The sequence below is a fragment of the Zosterops lateralis genome (assembly GCF_965231275.1).
Source record: "Zosterops lateralis genome assembly, chromosome: 2".
NCBI classification, from domain to species: domain Eukaryota; kingdom Metazoa; phylum Chordata; class Aves; order Passeriformes; family Zosteropidae; genus Zosterops; species Zosterops lateralis.
The window spans coordinates 66,276,999-66,298,201 of NC_139763.1; the positions used below are offsets into that span (position 1 = coordinate 66,276,999).

The 21,203-nt window shown below is 40.2% G+C and overlaps 1 protein-coding gene across 1 annotated transcript in view; it reads left to right on the plus strand.

Annotated features, from left to right (window-relative positions):
* Nucleotides 1-547: 547 nt before the first annotated feature.
* TRPC4 (transient receptor potential cation channel subfamily C member 4) overlaps nucleotides 548-21,203 on the plus strand; it is a 126,684-nt gene continuing 106,028 nt past the window's right edge. Inside the window, exon 1 of the mRNA XM_083881416.1 lies at nucleotides 548-746. The gene's annotated coding sequence lies outside the window, so the exon portion shown is untranslated. The remainder of the gene's footprint in view (nucleotides 747-21,203) is intronic.

The window sequence follows — 21,203 nt, forward strand, 5'->3', positions numbered from 1 at the left end:
CGAACGCGGAGCGACGTAACGGCGAACTTTCGGCGGAGTCTTGGCTGCTCCTGTGCCGAGCGGTGCCGAGCGGGGCGCGCTCCCGCTCCTGCCCGTGCCCGTGCCCGGGGCGGCGGCCGGTGAGTGCCCGGGGCGGCCCCTGTGCAGAGCCCGGCGCGGCCGCGGGGGGGCGCAGGCGGCGGGCGGGGGCGGGCGGGGGGCGGCGGGACGGAGCAGAGCCCGCGGCCGGCGCAGGAGAGAGAGCGGCGGCGGGGACGGGGAAGGAAAGCGGCGTGTGCCCTCCGCGCTCCCTCCGCCGGTAGCGCCGTGTCTGTGCTCCCTCCGCGCTCCTTGCGCCGGTAGCGGGGTGTCTGTGCTCCCTCCCCGCCGCCTCGGGAGGAGCTGATAGTTCCCGCAGCCGGCATGAGGCTTGCCGAGGGCAGGAGGAGCGGCGGCGCGGAGCGGGCGGGGAGGAAGGCGGCTCGGGTCTGTGGCAGCGGAGCCCCGCGCTCCCCCCGGCCCCAGGGCATGGGCACCCGCTGACTCGCCCGGAGCCTCCTGTGTGTGTGCGGCAAACATGGAGAAAATAAAGTAAAAAGTGTGGATAGCGCCTGAGAGGGACGGCAGCCAGTGAAATAAAACAAACACCTTCTGAAGGGATTTAATTTACAAACGGGATTGAGAAGGGTGCAACTTCCATGGGGAAATGTGACTTGTTAGAACTGCTGTCGGGAGATGCCGGCTGTCAACGCGAGCGCCTGAACCAAGTAAGTTCTCATCGACTTCGATCTGTTATGTTTCCGAGCCTTTGATTACCTTTCTGACCCTCTAAAAAAATAGAACTCGCTTTGACTGTCTAAGGTAACTTTTTGCGCCGACGCCAGCAGCATAAAGCGACCTGGTGATAGTCCGGAGGAGTATTAAGATCTCTTCCTTCCTCTCGGATGTAATAAACGCATTTTTCCCCGGCAGCCGCCGCCGTGGGAAGCGGCATCCCTCGGTCCCCGCCGGGTGACACCTGCGGCACCGCCGAGCGCCCGGGGGAGGCTCCGCATCCTCCGCCCGCAGGTGGGACCCCCCCGGCAGCGCCAGAGGGGAGCTGGCCTGGCACGGGCACGGGGGGTGCGGCTGCGGGGTCCCCCAGGTGTCTCTCCCCGAGGGGACCGGGCCCGCCGCCGGCGCGGGGGAATGCGGGGGTCCTGGGTCCTGTCGGGAACCCTCTGGGGAAGGCGGGGTCCTGTCAGGAACTCTCTGGGGAATGTGGATGTCCTGTCGGGAACCCTCTGGGGAAGGCGGGGGTCCTGTCAGGAGCCCTCTGGGGAAGGCAGGGGTCGGGTCAGGAACTCTCTGGGGAAGGCGGGTGTCCCGTCAGGAGCCCTCTGGGAAAAGCGGAGGTCCTGTCCAGAAGCCACTGGGGAAGGCGGGGGTCCTTGTGAGGAACCCTCAGGGGAAGGCCAGGGTCCTGTCAGGAACCCTCTGGGGAATGGGGGGAGTCGGGTCAGGAACTCTCTGGGGAATGTGGATGTCCTGTCAGGAACTCTCTGGGGAAGGTCGGGGTCCTGTTGGGAACCCTCAGGGGAAGGCAGGGTCCTGTCAGGAAGGCTGCAGGAAGGACCTGGAGGACGGCGAGGTGCCGGTGTCAGGAGCAGGACAGGGTGGGCCGCGGGACGGCTCCTGGAGCAGAGGAAGGGACTGGTGGGTTCATGCCCTTGTGGGGTTTACACGGGCCAGGCCCTGACACCTGAGGGGATGGGAGAGAAGCTGTGGTCCTGTTGGGAAGAAGCAGCTGGTGCTCTGGAGGGTTAAATGCCGACAGAAATTTAGCACTCCACCGAGGCACACAACAGCTACAGCTGTCAAAACCTGCAGACTTGTTAATCTGACATTTCCCCGTTTTAACGAGAAAGCATCTCGTTTATGCACTTTTGTTTCACTGGACTTTGTTGAGTGACTTCCTGTTAGCATGGCAACCAAATTTTAGATTTCTCTGCACATGTCTGGTGAAATGGATCTTCCAACATTGCAACTCCTTTCAGGTGGAAGTAACTAAACCCACTTTCTGTTACATGTTTTTGTTACAGGGAGTGGGAAGTCCACAAACAAGAAAAAAAAATAAACAACAGAGATGCATGTTGGTTTCATCTGAGAAATAAGTATTTCTAAGAAATGGTGCACATAGAAATTTCTGTAGAATGCAGAACAGACAGAATGGGAAATAGTTTAAATTCTACACACTAAATATCAACATTACAGTACCTTTAAGTCCAGTTTGCTTGAAATTTCAAATTTAACTCTATTGCAGTGACATGGAATGTTTCAGTGTTTATGTTACTTGCTTCAAAGCCCACACTCTGATAGCTTAGCAAGGTTTTCTGTGCAAGCATACTGAATTTTCCATCAATTAACCTCATTCACTTAAGCAGTAGTTTTGTGTACAGTTAGAGAACCAGGCAGCAAGTGAGAGTGCTTTAGACCTGTTTTAGAATAGCAGAAATTCTGGAAGACCTGAATTTATGCCCATTTTTTAGGCAAGACTCAGAAATCAGTCTTATCCTTCAATATCAAAATAGCTGAAACCAAGCACGGTTTTCCTTTAGTGTTGCCTTCTACACTGAAAGGCCTTGGTTTTGTTTGCAGGAGGATGGCATTCTTTATGGTGTTTTTGGTGGGTTTTTTTCCTCTTTTTTTCTTCTGTTATTCAGACTTAGGAACAGATGAGACTCTATTTGGAATCAGGAAAACAAAAATATGTCTGTCTTTTAAATTTAACTTCATCCACTTACTCTGACTCTATGTATAGCAGTCATTGCCCTTAAAATAGCTCCAGAAAAAAATTCCATTTCTTCTTATCTCATGCTATTTAGAGCCAAATTCTGCTAGCTGAAATTTAAGTGAAATTGAGGTCACTGTGATTTTGATTATCTTTTTGAGATATCTTTGCTCATCTGCTGAAAATGTTGGGTCCTGACCAGTGTGGCTCTGCTCTTGGTGACAGTGGGCTTACATTTCTTCAGTGTGGAGAGACCACCAAGTAGATATTGAGAGACACATGGTTTAGGGATTAGCTTTCACCTTTGTGTGTGTGTTTATTGCCTGACTTAAATGACAAGGAAAAATGTGCATGACTGCTCCTCCCAAGACCTGAGAGCTGTCTTTGTACCAGTACACTGTTTAATCTGTCATTTTTTTCTGGGATTTGATTCACTGGAGTGAGGTTACAAAACCAACAAGGAAAATCTTGTGTGGTGTCTCTGCTTGCCTCTGGTGGTGCTGGTAGTCAGTGTTAAAAGGGACTGAATTAATTTTGAAAATGATGACTAAGTCACCATAACTTATCTTACAGAAAGGCAGAATAGAAAGCAGGAAGAAAAGACTCTGTTATAACCTGTTTAAAGAAAAAGCAGATAAAAATAGATGGAGCATTGTTCTTTCAGACATTTAATGACTTTATGAGTGTCAGATTTATCATTACTTTTTCTATTCAGTTTTGTGTTGGATTATGTTCTTGTAACTTTCTCAAATACAGTGTTCTTAATTACTGAAAGAAGGTTGAAGGTAAAACTGTGTGTGTAAATCAATCTTCCATCACCAGGTTTTGTGACAAAATTCCAGAAACCATCTTGTTTTAGAAGTCCTGAATCATTGAGAAAGATAAGCCAAACGTCCCCTTGCTTTATTACACTGACACCGCTTTAAGTAGTATAGCATAGTGTTAGTGTAAAACCACAAACTGTGGTGCCAGGATCTCATGTCCACTGTGATTTGTTACTGGAAAAAAAAAAAATCTCCTGACTTAATATATGTTAATTAATATAGTTTTATTAAGAGAATACAGGAGAAGGTTGAGCTAATTAAATCTTTCTGTAACAGATACGCAAACAGAAGCCCTTCAAAGGGACATTACCTTTCAGTCAAATAGAATTTGAGACTGTCAAAAGAGAAATAACTAAAAATAAGACAATTTCTTGGTACGGTGCAGTTTTCAAAGAAATTAAAAGATTTTTTTAGTGTGCCGCAAAGACTAAACTAACAATAAATGACTTCGCTATTGTATCGTGTTCTTCTTGGAGTTGTGGGCTGTTTTGGTTTCATTTGAGATTTTTCTTCTTCCTTCAAATGTCCATTTTGGTTTAAACTCAAATTACTTCTTCCACGCTTTTACAACCACACTTCTAGTTTAGATATCGACTGGTGTAAGACAAAAATTGAAAATAACCTTGGATAAAAATTACTTTTTTTTTTTTTTTTACAGGTTAGGTATTTTTCAGCAAATATAGGCTGAAATGAGACAGGAAAACTTCCTTAAATTTGAGTGAATTGTACGTTTGTCTAGGATTATGAACCAGTCAAATCTAATCTCTAAAGTCCATGACAGTTTCTACAGTTTCTTGGTCACTGAGTCTGTGGTTGATACATTCATCTTAAAAGCTCCTGACATACTTGTGCATGTCAGATGAACCATTTGAATGTTGTAATCATATTATCTGGTATATTATGCAGTGGGTAGAAAGGGAAACAGTAAATGGAGAAATTCTTCACTGGGCTTTTCAGGGAAAGAGGTTATAGGATTCTTCTGGAGATGCTTTCCACATATCACTGAAAACTTCTGAGGATCAAGCAGCCTTTCCTCAGGAAGCAAAGGCTTCCATTCCACCCCTGCTTCATGGACAGCCCCTGAGCAGTCAAGCCATGTGGTGGTGCCCTTAAGCTTTTCCATTCCTAGCTCAGCATATGCTGGTTTTCCAGGATAAATGAGATCTTTTTGTTTGGTTTTGGCTTTTTAGAGTGGTTCTGGTACCAGTATTAAGGAATGCAAGTACATCCTTCCTTGGCTCAGAGAATCAGAAAGCTTGTGCTACCTGTGCTGACACTCAAGACCCTACTGGCAAAAGAAGTCCTGGGCTCCTCATTTCCTTGTGCCAGTTCATCAGGCAAAGCATGGATCAGTTGATTGAGAGCTGGCACCTAGGAGGACTCCAGCCTCCTGTAGATCTTGCACAGCATGCAGGCTAACTGTCTGTGCTACATTTGATAACATGGAATACCTGTTTACCAGCTACTGGGATGAACTTGTACTGTCTCTCCTCCTTTCCTGGAAAGCAAAGGGCTGAAGCAGAAAGTAAACCATCCTCTGTATTTGTCAGAGGATATATGTTCTTTTAGAACAGAACAAGCATCCTCCACAGGTGACTGTCTCCCTTTGTTAAACATGCAGCAAACACCAAGAGAAGGAACCTTCCTTCTTCAGATAGATTTGCTGAATCCCAGCTGTGCAGAGCAGGCTGTGGTAGTAAATCATAAAGGTTGAATAAGCACAGAGGTCAGTAGATAAATAGTTGCTATAATCAGCCTAAAACGTACATTAAAAAAAACCCAAAAAACCCCGCGTGCATACACATGCACATGCTCCAAGCTGCTGTGCTAACTTCAAAAAAATCTGTAAATAGCATGAACTCAGAACTTCTGGGAGTTTGCCAGCTGCCACCTCTGCAATCCAGTTTCCTTTCACAGAATTCTTCAAAACAGAGTCTTATGCAAACTCTCAATAGCTACTTAAATTTGTGTCACTTTTCAGCTCAGGTGTCTAGTTCTCATGTCTGTCAGAGAGAAGCAGCTGCTGCCAAAGAATCCAGCAACTTTCTCAGTAATGGTTAAGTAGTGGGGGTGATCATTAACCATAAAGTATGAGGGGAGCATTAATGCAGCTCTGTATCCAGCCCAGAATGTACAGTGAGAAGTTGGCCTGACCTGAGAGCCTCACTACTCCTTACATCTCACGTCTCCTAGAGAGATTTAGGCGTTCTGCCAGTAAGGACCTTCCTGCAGTAGACTCTCTGTGAGATTCACTGAGAATTCAAATTGCTTGTTCTAACCATCATTTAATTAAAGTACCCACTCACATCAGGGTACTAGGTTAGCAGTTCTAGAGTAAATTCTGTTCTGTTTGTTAAATTAATGGATAAACTTTCACAAGTGATCCTCCTGTAGTGCCCTAAATCAGAGGAAGAACATCAAGGATTTGAATATGAAATCTGTACTATTCCCTAGAATACAGATGTTTTTAACAGACTTCGATGTCAGTTTGATGTCAGGCTAGTGAGTACTGGACTAAGGAGATAGAGCACCAAATTTACATTCAGTGAAAGTGACATTTTCTTCTATAGTTTTTCTTCTAAAAATTCATATACTTTAATTTTTTTGACAATAAATATTGCATTCTTTTCGTTGATTTGCTATTTTCATTTCCATTATAAAAATAAACCAGACCAATTTACTTCATTTGAGTAAAGAAATGAACAATAGGGTTATAGCAGAAGATGAAGGGTCATATTGTGTCTGATTTAAGATTACCCCAAGTATATTTCTATATACTAATTTCAATTAAAAAAAAAATAATGACAAATTTTAAAAAGGGATTTTTGCAGTTAAGGCCTGTGCTTTTTTCACCCAGGTCCATAAATTTGGTTGTAGTTGTAAATGCCAACTGCCAACATTCTTTGTATAGTCACTGGAGAGAGACAGAAACGTCATCCACCCAATTTATACCTGGCATAGAGTAGAAAGAAATCAGGTATTTATTGTTGCTGATTGTTGTTTGATTTCACACAGCTGAAGTAAGGCAAGAAGAACCTTATCCTAGTGGTGTCAAAAAACTCGAAACAAACAAAAAACAGTTTCAGAGGAGACAATAAATAGACATTGGTTTTCTTCTAAGGCATCTTAAGAGCCTGTTGGTGTTCCTGTTATTGATGCAGACAGCATAACAATAACAGATGTCTGCAACATAATTTAAATATCCTGTTGTCTGTTCTCAAAACTTTTAGGAGTTTGTGAATGGGTTGTGTAGCTGAGAGACAGCTTCTGGTTGTGCCAAGGGAAACGGGAGTGTCAGCTGGACTCTTGCAAAAGAAGAACACACAGTTCTGGGTGCTCACATCCTGCCTCCTCCAAGAGCAAGGTGTCTCTTTTCCAGAGAGAACATATTGTATCTGTGGAGCAAGGGAAAGCAAGCACAGATTCCCTCTTCAGATGTTCTCAGTTTTGCCAGTCCGACTGTGTGCCTTAGTCCACTGAATACAGAAATTATCTCTCAGTGATGAAATAGTTTAAACTGATATTCATGTGGAAATGCACATTATTAGTAAACACTTCAAAAGCAGTCCTTCTGCTGCCCTTCAGCACTGGTTGATGAACTTACCTATCTTCCACTGAAAAATAGGTAAAATATCCCATTTGTGTTTTATTTATACTGACAACCTTTTATTTTTTAGGGTGGGAGAGGTACTGGGCATTCATTTCTGATGGTAATGATTTAAAGTTATGAGAGCTGCAGTCAATCCCTTGGACTTGTTTATGCTGGCACAGTGAGTTGTTTTTTAAATTTGATGTGTTCCATAGTACACTTACACCTGCAACATCACTGCAACACCACCACAACAGCAGGAATTTTGGCCACGAATAAGACCAAACCCAAGCTGCTTATGGAACGGTTGCCTAATTTGCCTTAAGCCTCTTAGCTACAAAACTGTCATTCCAAAGGCAGTAACTAGCTGTTTGTCTTTGAATTCATCTAGACACCGTAGCATCAGACCTCTGAGTCTGTATAGCCTTTAGAAAGAACTTGGTAACTTCATAGGGTGATTCATATGACATATCTTGAAGGAAATTAATTGCCCTCTGCAGGGAGTGCATTTCTTCCCATTTGTAATGAAGGAAAATTGGGATGACAAACCAGCCTTGAATGTCAGTGTTTTGGATTCCTGGCTTAGTGAATATGTGTCTCGTCTTTATTTTTCGCATGTTTTAAATTGAAGTACTTTATTGTGTCACATAGTGATTAATAAACCTTCCTAAGTCTAATGTGAAGAATGTGTTGCGCTAATTTTTTTAATCTGTTGAGGAACCTGGTAACTACAGCACAGAGATCATGTATTTCAGCTTGATGACAGGCAGGTATTTGCACTAACTCCTAGTCTGTAACTACACTTGTATTTTCTCATAAAAGGTGTCATGCTTCGTACAGAGCAATTGTAAAATAATATTTTGGTCTGTCCACTTACATAAAAATATTTTATTCATGATTGTTTAACTTAGTGATATTAACTTTGAGCATATTTGTTTATGCACTGAGGCCAGTCGTACCAAATACTAATGCGATTTGAGATTATTACTTTTATTTTGCTGCAGTGTCTTTATGTAGAACTAAACTTCCACGTAACCTTTTTTCTTTTTCTTTGTAATTTAAAATTTTCTTTTTTCAAAATACTTAAACCAAGCAGGCTGAACAGGGGTTTGAAAGTCCCTTCTTTTCAGTGTGATTTTGCCCACAGAGGAGGAAAGCAGGGGCTTAGGGAGCTGGGTTGCATTTCAGTTCTTGGCCACTAGTCTATCCTCAGAGCTGCACTGACAGACTGAACTAGCTTGACTGCACAAGCTGGATTTTACAAGGATGAGTTAGGATCAAAGAAGGATTTCTCATTGATCCCTGCTATGCTTCCTGTGCACTCACTTCCTAGAAACCACCCTCATTTTGCTAAAGCTTGTGCTAGCTTTAAGACAGGTGGGGACGTTTTTTCCATCTGAAGAATTCTTTTGGATTAAATGTAGACAATATTTATTTAACTTTCTAGGTTTTTATAATTAAAAAGATTCTCCAGTGCATAGGATCTGGATGTATGCCATCTGGATGTTTTGTCATTTTATTTTTTTAAAGAAACATTACTCTTGTAACAGGGTACTCCCTTGCTTAGCACCCTTAGTGAAGGGTTTTACCAATGTTGCCTTAATTGATGTGCTCCTGTGCATTCACCCATGGCCCTTATTAACTTCGGATTTCCTACTCACTTGCTCAGTACATTAAGTCCAGAAGTGTAGTCTCTTGTTGAGACTGAAGATCATTTCATTTGGCTTTAATGACAGCAAGGTCTGTGAGAAAGAAGCAATCAGCTGTCCCTGAGGAGAGGTTTGGGCCAGCAGTACCTCTGTGTGGGTCTGTAGGTCTCTGGGATGAGATATGTTCAAGGAACTCATTTTCTGGTTAGTCGTCAGAGCCTTTGAAATTCTTCAGGGAATTGCTACTAACACCCAAGAAACAAGTGATTTAGGACATAGCACCTTGCACTATTCAAACGCCACATGTCAAGGTCCTTATTTTCAGAAAAAAATCATTGCTGATTAGTGATTCTTCTCAGTGATAACCTACAACCAGGCTTCTGTTAAAACCAAGGTTTGCTGAATTTGGGCAAGATAGTAAGAGCAACAGTGGGACTTTAAAGAGGAATGAAATAAGTTGACATTTCAAAACAGAAGTGAAAAAAGCAGTAAGTGTTGTCTTTTTGGAGCAAACAAGGAAATAAAGGGCAATGAGGACCATGACTCTTGAGAGACGTTAGCACACTCAAGTAGGTCAGCTCATGCTCATCTTCCCCATGATACTCCCAGTCACAGTTAGATAATAGACATTTTTAAGGGCTTGATTTTCTTTTGGAAACATAATGGATTGGTTGACATGTCTACTGGGGCAATGTGACACTGTATTTATCTCACTCCATTAGTGTTTTCTTGCCTAATTGCCTACTTACTGTTATTTCAACACTCTTTAGTAAAATCTATTGCTGAAAAACAAAGCCTACAATAAAAATCATCTAAACAATCCACCACTCATGATAGCAAAGCTTTATGGCCAGCACATGATGGAATTAATTTTAAGAAATAAGATGCTTCCTTCTAATTTAACCTTAATTCAAGAAGATATTCAAGCATAGTGTTCTACTGAAAGCAGCTTCAGAAGGTGCTTCCTGTTAAGCATTGGCTTCATTCCTCTTCCCAGTGTAAGACCTTTACACATTTTCCTTCATCCAGGTTTAAGGAGTATAATTTGAAAGGTCACATGAACACTTTATATATGACAACGAAGAAAAATATAAATAATGCACAAAATAACATCTCTTTAGCAAATTCTCAGGTGTTAGAAACACAGTAAAGATGTTTGTGCTTTGCACGCATGCATTGTCCCTTGGAAGTATGACTTTGGTTCAGATATTCAAAATTTCTCCCATTTATTTACCATAACTCCTTGAGAAAACTTTTTATGACATGCTTTTGTTATATAAGTAGCTGTCATTTAAGAAGGCCATTTTGTAGCCAAAGATGCCATGTTCAAAAACTCAGCTGCCTTTGCATATCGTAAAGGTTTTTAAAATCCCAAAAGCTTTGTGTTTTTTCATTTATTTGTGTATTTATTTGTCATACATTGCAACTATGTGCACTCTTTGGTCTTAGGGAAATACAAAGATCACAAGTGAATTTCAGATGGTGATAAATGATCAAAGTAATTTGAAATAACACCACTCTTATGTGAAATTTTACAAAATACAAAATAAGACAATTGTGCCTTTTCATCAATCCTACGTATGTAAAGATGATGTAGTTTTAGAAAATTTGTTCCTTTAGTTTCAGAAGAATTATAGTGCTCTGGCAGCTTCTTGTTTCTTCTCAATAATTTAGCAGTTTATGAAAAATATATTGTGTTTACTTTTCTACTCTGATGCGGTCAATGCAATTATGAGTTGTGGAAAATCTAATCCAAAATCTTTTCATTGTTGAGTATTTTAGAAAAATATGTAGTCCTGAAACTTTCATCTGTTTGCAATTATTGCCATCATTGCAGCCAGCATCTGTCCTATGTAATATAAAGTTTTCTCCATTCTCTGAATAAAGACCTTTTCTGTTGCAGTTTACAGATGCGTATATATGGAATATTCATGGAGGGAAGCAGTGAACAGAAGACATGTCTATTTACATGTAGAGGGAGACATTTATGTGTCCTGTGTAACTGACACAGGTGAAAAGTTAATATTTGCTCTGGTGAGTGAAAGAGAAGAGCTAACCAGAGTTCAGGAATGCAGCCTCTTAAAGTGTCTATCTTGTGTGAGCACACACAGACTTACCTCAGTATCTCGTTGCCTGGGAATATTTGTCTCTCTGCACTTGTTTATAAGATTTAAGAGCTAAGTGACTGAGTCCAGCTCTTGGCCAAGTATGGCTTCTTTGCCACCCCAAATAGAGAAGAGCTGTGAACTTAACTTAATGGCAACCTACCAGGGCATGGAAAATGTAGAGGCAGTTACTTTCCTTGTGAATTTAGAGACTCCCAGGAAGCAGAGGCTTCTTAAAAGCCAGAAACTTCTGTCTGTGGGGCTGACAGCTCTGACACTGTGCAAACTTAGACACAGCTCCTACAAAGGAATTTTTTTCTCAAATCTAGTAGCAAATACAGCTTGACTAGGACTAATCTATTATCTTTCACTTTGTTTATTATCCAGAAGGATAATAAGGAAATTTTTTTTGTAGGCTTTAATGTAGAAGTTATAACTCATGCAATTAAAAGCAGAGCAGTCTATTAATCAGATTCATGTAAGTCTAAAAATAACATTTTTAACTGATCCTTAGGTGAACTGCACATGGCAGCTGTCAGGGAAAGCATCTGAAAGGAGGCAGAATACTCTTGTGCTACACGGTTTCAAAACCTCCTCAGAAACCTGCTTCTGAGTGTAAAGACAAAAGTGCACATAATAGAAAAAGGAACTGTAGCCCAGAGAAGCTGTGTATGCCCCATCCCTGGAAGTGTTCAGGTTGGATGGGACATTGAGCAACCTGATCTAGTGAGTGTCATCCTCCGTCCATGGCAGAGGGGTTGAAACTAGGTAATTTTTGATGTTCTTTCCAACCCAAACTTTTTTATGATTCTGTGATGTGATCCCTCAGGATCCTGCTGGATGTTTCACAAGGAGTCATTGCAGTGACAGAAGGCCGGGACTGATTGTCCTTTGTGATCTCCTTCATTTGAGTGTAAGAACTGTTGTGAGAACAGAGGAGGAGGATACCATCACAGTGAAAAAGGGGGTTTCAGAGTAAGCAGTGAATATCATCTAAGCCAATGTAGAAAGCATCATCCTGGCCTGACAGTTTCAGTTGCCTTGGGACATGCACCTGGATATGGTCCTTGTTGATTGATTCAGAAAAACAATAACTTGAAATCCCCGATAATCTCCTTTGTTGGTGAAAATATAACCAAGATTCCATCTTTTTGTCTTAAATCTCTTCACCATTTCTGCACTCACCTGTCTCTACAAAACTGAGTAAGTTCCCCCTATTTTTTGCCTGGACCTGTGAAGTAGCTGCACAGGGTGGCTGAGTGTAAAAGAACTGGAAGGATCAAAGCCAGCCAATCTGTTTGACTTCTCTAGGTAACCATGTATGAGTTAGTCACAAACTGGTCCATAGAAATTACTTTTCAGTTCTCGATCTCACATTTTTAAAATAATATTTTACAGTTTTCAGAATTGTCACACAAAAAAATTAAATTTCTTCTGAGTTATTGAATATTAATATCTGTCATCTGCAGATAATTTATGCAGCTCCTTTCAGTGCTGGCTGGTAACTTATGCATTGGAACTGGTAAATTCCTTGATCAAACAAGGATAAGTGGTAAGTGCTACCAAAATTAATGAAATGCAAGGATTTGTTCTGGACTGCCAGGTTGGAAATGAACATGGCCAAAGGCTGCACACCAAATAGATTTGCCAGCTTAAGTGAAGCTAGTAGCAGCTGTTCTGAAGAACAGATAAAGTCTACACTTATGTTTGCTGAGGTCCTTAAAGCAGCTCATTTCTTCTTTGCTTAGTTGTTAGATTTTCACAAACATGTTTTCACAGTTCATTCCTTTAACAGCCTAGTGCTTATCTCTTTGTTGTTTTATAATCGTATGTTCATTTTTAATAATCATAACTATTTTCTGTGTTGTACAAAACTGCCCGAACTATACAAGGTCTGTCCTAGTGCTGAATGATAAACAAACCTGAGAGTATTGGGGTTTCTTCTCCAGATATCTAAGCCTTGAATGCCAATACAAATTAACTGAATAGTCCTCTTCAGATAAATAACTTTACTCAAGTATACAAGAGGCTGTAACCTCTGAAAAAGTCATTTATTAAGCAAAAGATCCTAATTCATCATACATTATTATTTCTAGACTTCTGAAAATGGATCTGTTCCTAATCAGAGGGCCAAAGTTTCAAAAAGTGTAGCAACTGAAACCCTCATCTTTCCCATTTTCCTCTACTGCCTTATGGGGTTTCAGTAGTGGCCAGAAACGTGACTGCAATTTTGCTATAATGGTAAAGCCAAAGAGAGGGCATATCCAAAAGTATCTATGTCAAGTTTTATTTTAAAAAAAAACAAAAACCACATTTTAAAAAAGGAAAGAAGATGCTACAGGATTTAAAGATATGAACTGGATTAGAGATGCAATGAGAAAGCAATAGTAATTAACACCTGTTTGAAAGAGGGTTTAACATCTGTTTAATTCCAAAAGATTAAGAAACTGTTCAAGTAAAACACACAGACTAGGAGAAAGCACACCAGGGAATAGACAAATACAGGAAAGTTTTCCAAGAAGTTTCAGATAAAACCATGGTTTGCTGAAGGGGAAAGGGTTCACTACAAGTAGAAAATTTAAGATTGAATAGTACAGTAAAGCTATGTCACAGTGATCCAAAAAGGTACAAAAATCACTTTCTCTGTCATTTCCTGGGGCCAATTAGTGAAAGAGGTACTAGTAATTTGAGAAAAAAAGAGTTAGACTGTAGAGTAAGTAGAGTTATTGAGCTGCACCTGTTGTGTAGCAATACTGTTGTACTTCTACACGTTAACCCTTCATTGCTTTCTGACCTATAGTATCTGGCACGTTTAAACAGAAATCCTATAGTAGTTAATTTATTTATCATTTCCTTAACTGCAGCCTACCTAGCTAAGTCAAAGTTTTCTTTACCATTGACTTCAGCTGTGATATTACTTAAACTCAGTAGTTCAAGTAGTTATAATGCCTTTGATATTATAGCAACAGTCAAGATTGAGAGACACTGTGAGTGGTGGGACAAACTGGCTTGCTGGGGTGTTGGCAGTAGGAGATGGAACATTTTATCATATACCATTTTGGAGACTTCACATGAAAGAAATCAAAGGGGACATGAGAATGTGCTTAAAATTTCCTGGGAAAGCACAAAGAAAACAAAATATGATAATACCACTGGAGCCTTAAATAACACTATCTGAGTGACACCAAAAGTCAGCTATGTAGTATTGTGGATGTAATTGCTGAACTGTAGCAGTCCTGGCAGCTTTCAAGAATCAAATGAATCATGTATTTGGGTGGTATAAGATTCTTAAGTGTATTTAATTTTCTCTAGCTGTTGGATAAGAAGCAACACAGACCAAGAGCTACACAGTGTCTTGGCAGTCAAGTAGAAGATACTCCAAAGAAAGAAAGAGTTGGAACAGATCCCTGAAAATGAATATATTGTACTGGAACAAATAGATTAAACTAGGCAATGAAAACAATCTTTTTTTTTTCTTTTCTTTTCTTTTTTTTTTTTTTTTAATAAAATCAACTGAAAGTGAAAGACTCCCATTTGAGTTGTCTTTTTTGAGATTTTGATGATTTGTCTCTGTTTCTGTAAAAATTGTGTTGGTACTTCCTCTAGAAAAAAGTGTTGATTTCCTGTGTATTGGATATGTAAATCTCATTAGTTGTGCAAAGTAACACAATGAATTTGTACACTAGATTACAGGATTACAAGATGGAGGATAATAAATGAAGAAAATAAGCAACGTTGATGTTATTGGAAATTTTTCAACTGATTTGAATACAGTCACAGTCTTACTGCCTGCATCTAGACTTTTTTAAGCCTAGAAGCATGTGTTTAGCAGTGGTAAAAAATGTGTATCTATAGACAGGAGTACAGTAAGAATACCTTCACTTGCTGTAGTACTTGGCAGGGTCTTTCTTTGCCAGATAGTTTCTCTGTGTTTTCTAGTTCTCTGTGGGTTTCTATTTCATCAAGTCATCCAATCATCTATGTAGCCCATGGAAAATTTTAGCCTCTTCACAATCCTTCAGCAATGAATTCCTCAAGTAATTCTTTGAAGTCTCATCAGCTCTTTCTTTTTCTTGAACCTGACTCTTACTGCCTGTTTGATTGCCTCTGGATCTCATACCTGAAAAGCCAATGAACAATTAATCCATGTCTGTCTTTTTCTTGATACCCATAATTACACAGACCTGCATTACACCTTCCATCTGTCCTCCTTTTGCAGGATGAAGATTTGTACCTTATTTAGTCATTCTGCTTCTGGAAGGTCTTCTGGAGATTTAATCATTCTGCTCCTCTTGTCTGAAGGTTTTCCAGTACTACTACACTTTTTGAGATAAGGAGCCTAGAAATGCATGTTCAATCCTGCATGCCACTCTGAAACTACAGATACATACATATTTGCATTAGTATGAGTGAAGCAAATTCTGTTTAACAGGAAATGGCCATGGTAATTAGAGAAAATGCATCTCTGCTTATGGAAACGATGATTCCAAATTGTTTGCCTTGTCCTTTTTTATAAAAGAGTTACAGAGTACTTCTTTTCCTGGAGCCAACTTGGCAGAGGTAGCTGAGGCATGTAACTGGTCATAACTCATTTATGCATAGACAAGAAAGGAAGATTTATAAAATATCTTGTGTTTTGTTTATGTCAGTCTATTTCAATGCTGGGAGCATAACTTTTATTCTGTTAATTGAAATAAAGACCCAACACTGCTGCAAAACCTGAATCATTATCTTGTAGAAATGCTTGCTAATGGTAGTAATCAGTCCTTTAGTTCCTGTACATGTGTTAAAATTGTGCAGATTACTCACTGTAGCATATGGACCTAATGGAAATTGTAGAAGAACTTTTGTTATTCACTTGAATTTTCACAGTCTCTGCCCAGCTGAACTTGTTCTGAGTTTCTTAAAAATGTGTTTCATGCTGTGGAACTGTAGAATTTAAGAGAATAGGAATTTATTGAGTCATATAATACTGAAAATAAGAGTTGGGAGACTACTCACTGAGCCATGCAGAATCCACTGTTCTTTCTGTCTTTCACATTCTAATTGCACATATCACAAAGTAAAAATCCATCTTTTTCTTTAGACTTGAAGTTTATAATTTAAGTGTGCTTCTTTTCAAGACATACAAAGAAAATAAATCAGAGATCCTTTAGTAAAAGGTTAACTGTTCATTTGTTTTTCTGGTTTGTCTCTTGGGAAAAAGAGTCATCATTTAATCTAATTTCTCTCACGTCTACCTGAAAAATTTATAATTTATATTATAGGACTGTTGAGATGCATTTATAATCAAGTTCTCCTCAGCTGGCAGTGACAGAAACATAACCCAGCCATAACCCAGGCTCGAACAATTCTGATTTTCACCGGAGTAATGTTTGAAAGCTCCACACATGACAAAGGGTGATGTCAATTCCTTAGCACTGAAAGGGGCTATCTTTGTCATTGTATGTGAACAGCCAAAGTGGAAGGAAGCCTGACTAGGCAGAAAGCCCATGATCAATACATTTCCAAACCTTGAGGAACTATTAAACTTGAAGGTGTGTCACTGTATTATAATGGATTTTTAATTACAAGCAGTACAAAAATAATTTGATTCTGTCGTGCTTCTCTGTGACAGAGCATTAGAGATGATAATCTGGTAGTTCAGAAATGCCACAAAGTCTGTATCTCATGTCACTATGTAATCTGAATACAGCACCACTTTGTGTTTTTCATTTTGTCATATTGCTGGGTTCTTTGCTCACAACTGCACTGCAAAGTTTATTCTGCTCTTGATATGTTTTGATACGGGATTGACGTATTCACTTAATTTCAGCAATGCTCTGCATCTTGATCTTACTGATATAGATCACACCCTTTGACAACTTTGCAAACCCTTGGAATGTCACACATTTGCATTACTCTTTCAGAAGGAAAAAGACTCAGCCTGCATTGGTTCATTTGGGTCCTCACCCAGGGCTGCAGTCCTTCATTTACTACCCCAGCATGGGTCCTTCCATGGGGTGCAGTCCTACAGGAAAAGGCTGCTGCAGTGTGGGTCCCTCACATGGTCACAAGTCCTGCCAGGAAACCTGCTCCAGTGTGGGCTCCCCTCTTCATGGGAACATAGGTCCTTCCAAGAGTCTGCTCCAGTTCAGGCTTCCCCCAGTATTCCAGCCTCCTTTGGGCACATCCAGTTGCCTCAGTGTGGGTGTATTCCATGGGCTGCAGGTGGGTCTCTTGCACCCTTATGGACGTCCCAGGGCTGTGGAGCACAGCTGCTTCACCATGGTCTGCACCACTGGCTGCAGGACCATCTCTGATCCAGCATCTGGAGCACCTCCCCCCCCTCCTCTCCACTGACCTTGGTGTCTGCAGGGCTGTGCCTCTCACTCCTGTGTCCAGCTGCTGTGGTGCAGCCATTCTTCCCCTTCCTAAATATATTCTCACAGAGGTGTTACCACTGTAACTGATGGGCTTGGCCTTGGCCAGCAGTGGGTCCGTCTTGGGACTGGCTGGTACTGGCTTTATGGGCATGAGGGAAGCTTCTGGCAGCTTCTCACAGAAGTAGTTTTCCCCCACCTCCATGAAAATCTTCTCATGTAAGCCCACTACAGCCCTAAGCTCGTTATACTAGTTGAAAACCAGCATTTCTTAAGTAAATTTCTTACATCTTAAGTAAAAAGTCTCAGTTCTGATTAACCAGTTTTTTCCTTTTCTTCTTGTGCTTACCTGCAATGGTCCAAAGCAGATGTTGTTTACCCTGAAGAATCACATTTTCTAATGGCATAGTTATTATTAATAAAAGCACATTATAACAGAGGGATCAGTCAGTGATTAGTTCCATCTTATCTAGTTTTGTGAACATTAATAAAGAAACAGACATTCAAAATTTTAGTTATAAATTATTGTAAAATTAAAAATAAACTTTTTTCATTTTAAGGCTGCTTGGAATGAAAAGATACTTACACATATATTTTGTATTATGAATAGAAATTATTAGATTATATGAGAATCAAGAGTGAGTCATGAAGAAATGGGGGAAGAGAGAATTCCTATCAGCTAGACTAAATAGACCTCTCTGCTTCATCAGTACTGCAGAAGTGTATCTAATGAAGGAACAAAGCACAAAGGCAGACATTGGAAATACATTCCCAAGCAAGGCATCTAGATCTTGCAATTGCCGAGTATGGTCTGTTTATACTCATCATAAATGTTAATGCTATGACTGGAAGAGAAGAGGCAAGAAGAAGGCAGGAAAATGAGCAGGAGTTGTAATAGTGGCAGAACATTGAATAAGTAATTTTTCCTGAAATGGACTGCTAATGTTACTGAATATGAGTCTGTATCTCATTCTCATTATCAGACTATGCATTTGCAAGGTGTAAATAATAACTACTGCCTTGGAAAAGAAATCATACTTTATAAAGGGACATAAAAACTGCAGATGAGTATGGTTGGACTGAACATTTCATGTCACTGGCAGTAAAAAGAGAAAATACCAAAAGGAAGAGTCATAACCCATGCTGAGTTAATGGTGGGACTCAGTGATCTCATCTTCCATGAGTCTGTAATTTGGATTTTTTGTAGTGCTTTTGGTATGTGGTCAGAAAAGTTAAGAACTGAAAGACCATATATATATAAAATACTGCCAGGAGTTGCTTCCAAAACAGAGACTAGCAGACTTAGAGCAGCAAACTGTATAGTAAGCACTGTAGTATGTGGGTGGTGCTACTTCTGCCATTTATAGGCAATAAATACTATTCCCTTTTGCTTAAGAAAGAATACTTAAAATTGCACAATAGTTGTCATAGTGTAACCAAGAAGCCAACTTTTAGAAATTGTACTACATTGCTTGCTGTTTATAGCTAGAAAACGTAACATTAAACAATTACTTATTATGGACAAAATTTCTAGATCTTTCAGCCCAGGTCATGTTTAAAAATGTGGGAAAAAAATAACTTGCAATGAGAAAAAGTTAAAAAATTTACACAGCTCTATTTGAAAATAATCGCATCTTTGCTGCTCACAGAGGTGATACTGAGTACCAGAACACACCTCCTATTTTTTCCTAAAAAAAAAACCCCGAAGGAATCTCTTTTTAATTGAAATTCTTTTCCTAAGGCAGGTGCTGGCTTGTGAAATTGATACCATTCATGTAGCCTGGGAGAAAACATTTATTTTATGTAGGGCTTTATTTCATTAACGATTGTTACAGAAGGCCAGCATTTTTCTTGCGTGGAGTTACCTCCCAATATCTGTTCATCTCTGAGTGTTTTCGCTTAATATTCAAAATTGTTTCAAACATTGCATAAGAGCATCTGGTCTGTAATTTTGAAAATCTCTGTGTGTTTTTTGTTTAATTCATATAACGACACAGTCACAGAATGGTTTGGGTTGGAAGGAACCTTAGAGATCACCTAGTTCCAAACCCACTGCCATGGGGCGGGACACCTTCCATTAGACCAGGTTGATCTAAGCCTGGCCTTTAAGACATCTGGGGGTGGGGTATCAACAGCTTCTCTGAGCAGCCTCTTCCAATGCCTCACAACCTCATAGTGCAGAATTTCTTTCTAATATCAGACTTAAATGTACCCTTCTGCAGTTTAAAGCTGTTGCTTCTTGTCCTGTGGCTATCTGCCCATGTAAAAAATCACTCTCCAGCTTTTTTATAAACTCTCTTAAAGTAATGGAAGGTTGCAAAGAGGTTAACCCTAAGCCTCCTCTACAGGCTGAGCAACTCCAACTCTCTCAGCCTGTCTTCATAAAAGAGAGCTCCACTTCTCTGATCATCTTGATAGCCCTGCTCGAAACCTGCTCTAGCAGATCCATGCCTTTCCTGTGCTGGGGACCCCAGAGCTGGATGCAGAACTCAGGGTGGGATTTCAGGAGAGTGGAGTAAAGGGGCAGAACCACCTCCCTCATCTGCTGGTCGTGCCTCTAATGATAAAGTCCAGGATTATCCACAAATAGTGAGGCATATGTAAATACCACACAATGGATGCAATGTTTCAAAGGAGAATGCTGCCTTATAAAGTGGCCACAATGGGTGGTCTCGTATGACAACAAGCATTCATACTTGAACAGAACCTTCAAACTTTGATAAGTAACAGTAGATATGATTTGTAGAGCTCACCTTTTTCTTTTTAAGTGGTAGCACAAGTATCTTTGATCCAGACTGGTATGTTTGTGTGCATTTTGGATGTATATATAAGTAGGTTCAATGGAATCATCCTAAAAGCTTTCTAATTTGTGAATGTTGACTTCCATTTGAGTTTTGTATCAGGTCAGTCTGCAACTTCTTTATAAAGTTCAGCAAGGGCAGTATATTTTCCACCAGCTGGAATGAGAGTAACATCTCTTCTGTATGCAGCTCTTGTCCCAGGTAAAATCAGTTTCACAATCCTAATTCTGTGAGTCACTGGGCAAGGTGACTCACTGATTATCACCCAATGGTATCTTGAGTTCCAGCCCAATGCTTTGCTCACCAGGTAACTGAACAGAAGTACAGCTATTCTGAAGTCTTTTGTTCCCCTTCCTAAGAGTCTCTCCTAAGCCTGTTATATAAGCACCTTCTCACCAGCACAGCTGTGGCTATATATGAGTGTAAATATAGTTCTGTGAGGTGGAGCTGCTTGCAGGAGTTCTCTTACTCAGTTTTGCAGTATTTGTGGCTTTTTGGTCCTTTGAATGGAGGTGCAGGGGGTATGAGCCATTCTTCTGAAAATAAAACATATTTTTCATTCCTAAACAGGTGCTTGGGAGTTAGTTTATGTACACAGTGATCTCAGAGGCTCCTTTACTTTTAATAGTTCAGGGATTAATATCTTGAGGAGGAAAAAATAAGATGTAATGTGATCTGTAAGTTCAACAATTCCACAAGTTTTTTTTTTAGAGAGGCCAAAGTTAGATTCACTGACTACACATTTATTTCCTTTTAATTGCCCTCTCTGCTTGCATTTCAGATGAAATTAGCTTTTATTTATATTAGAAGTTGCTTTTATATGATGGCTTACAAAAATAAGAAATCTCCACATGTACAGGAAGAAATTCTCCTCTGAATACTTTGTATCACTTAGCAATCAAGGATCTGAAAATGTGGCATATTTCTTGACATCTTATACATAATTTTGTACCTAAATTCTGGAATTTATTATTCAGTCTGAGATCCTTGTGTAGGGCAGGGTATGATGTAGAAGTGAAACAGAAAGTTTGTAAGTAGATGTAGCCAACAAAATGCCCTAAAATAATTGTCTCCTTAGAGGTTTGCTTCATGTAAAATGGTACAACTCTAGGAAAGATGATAAA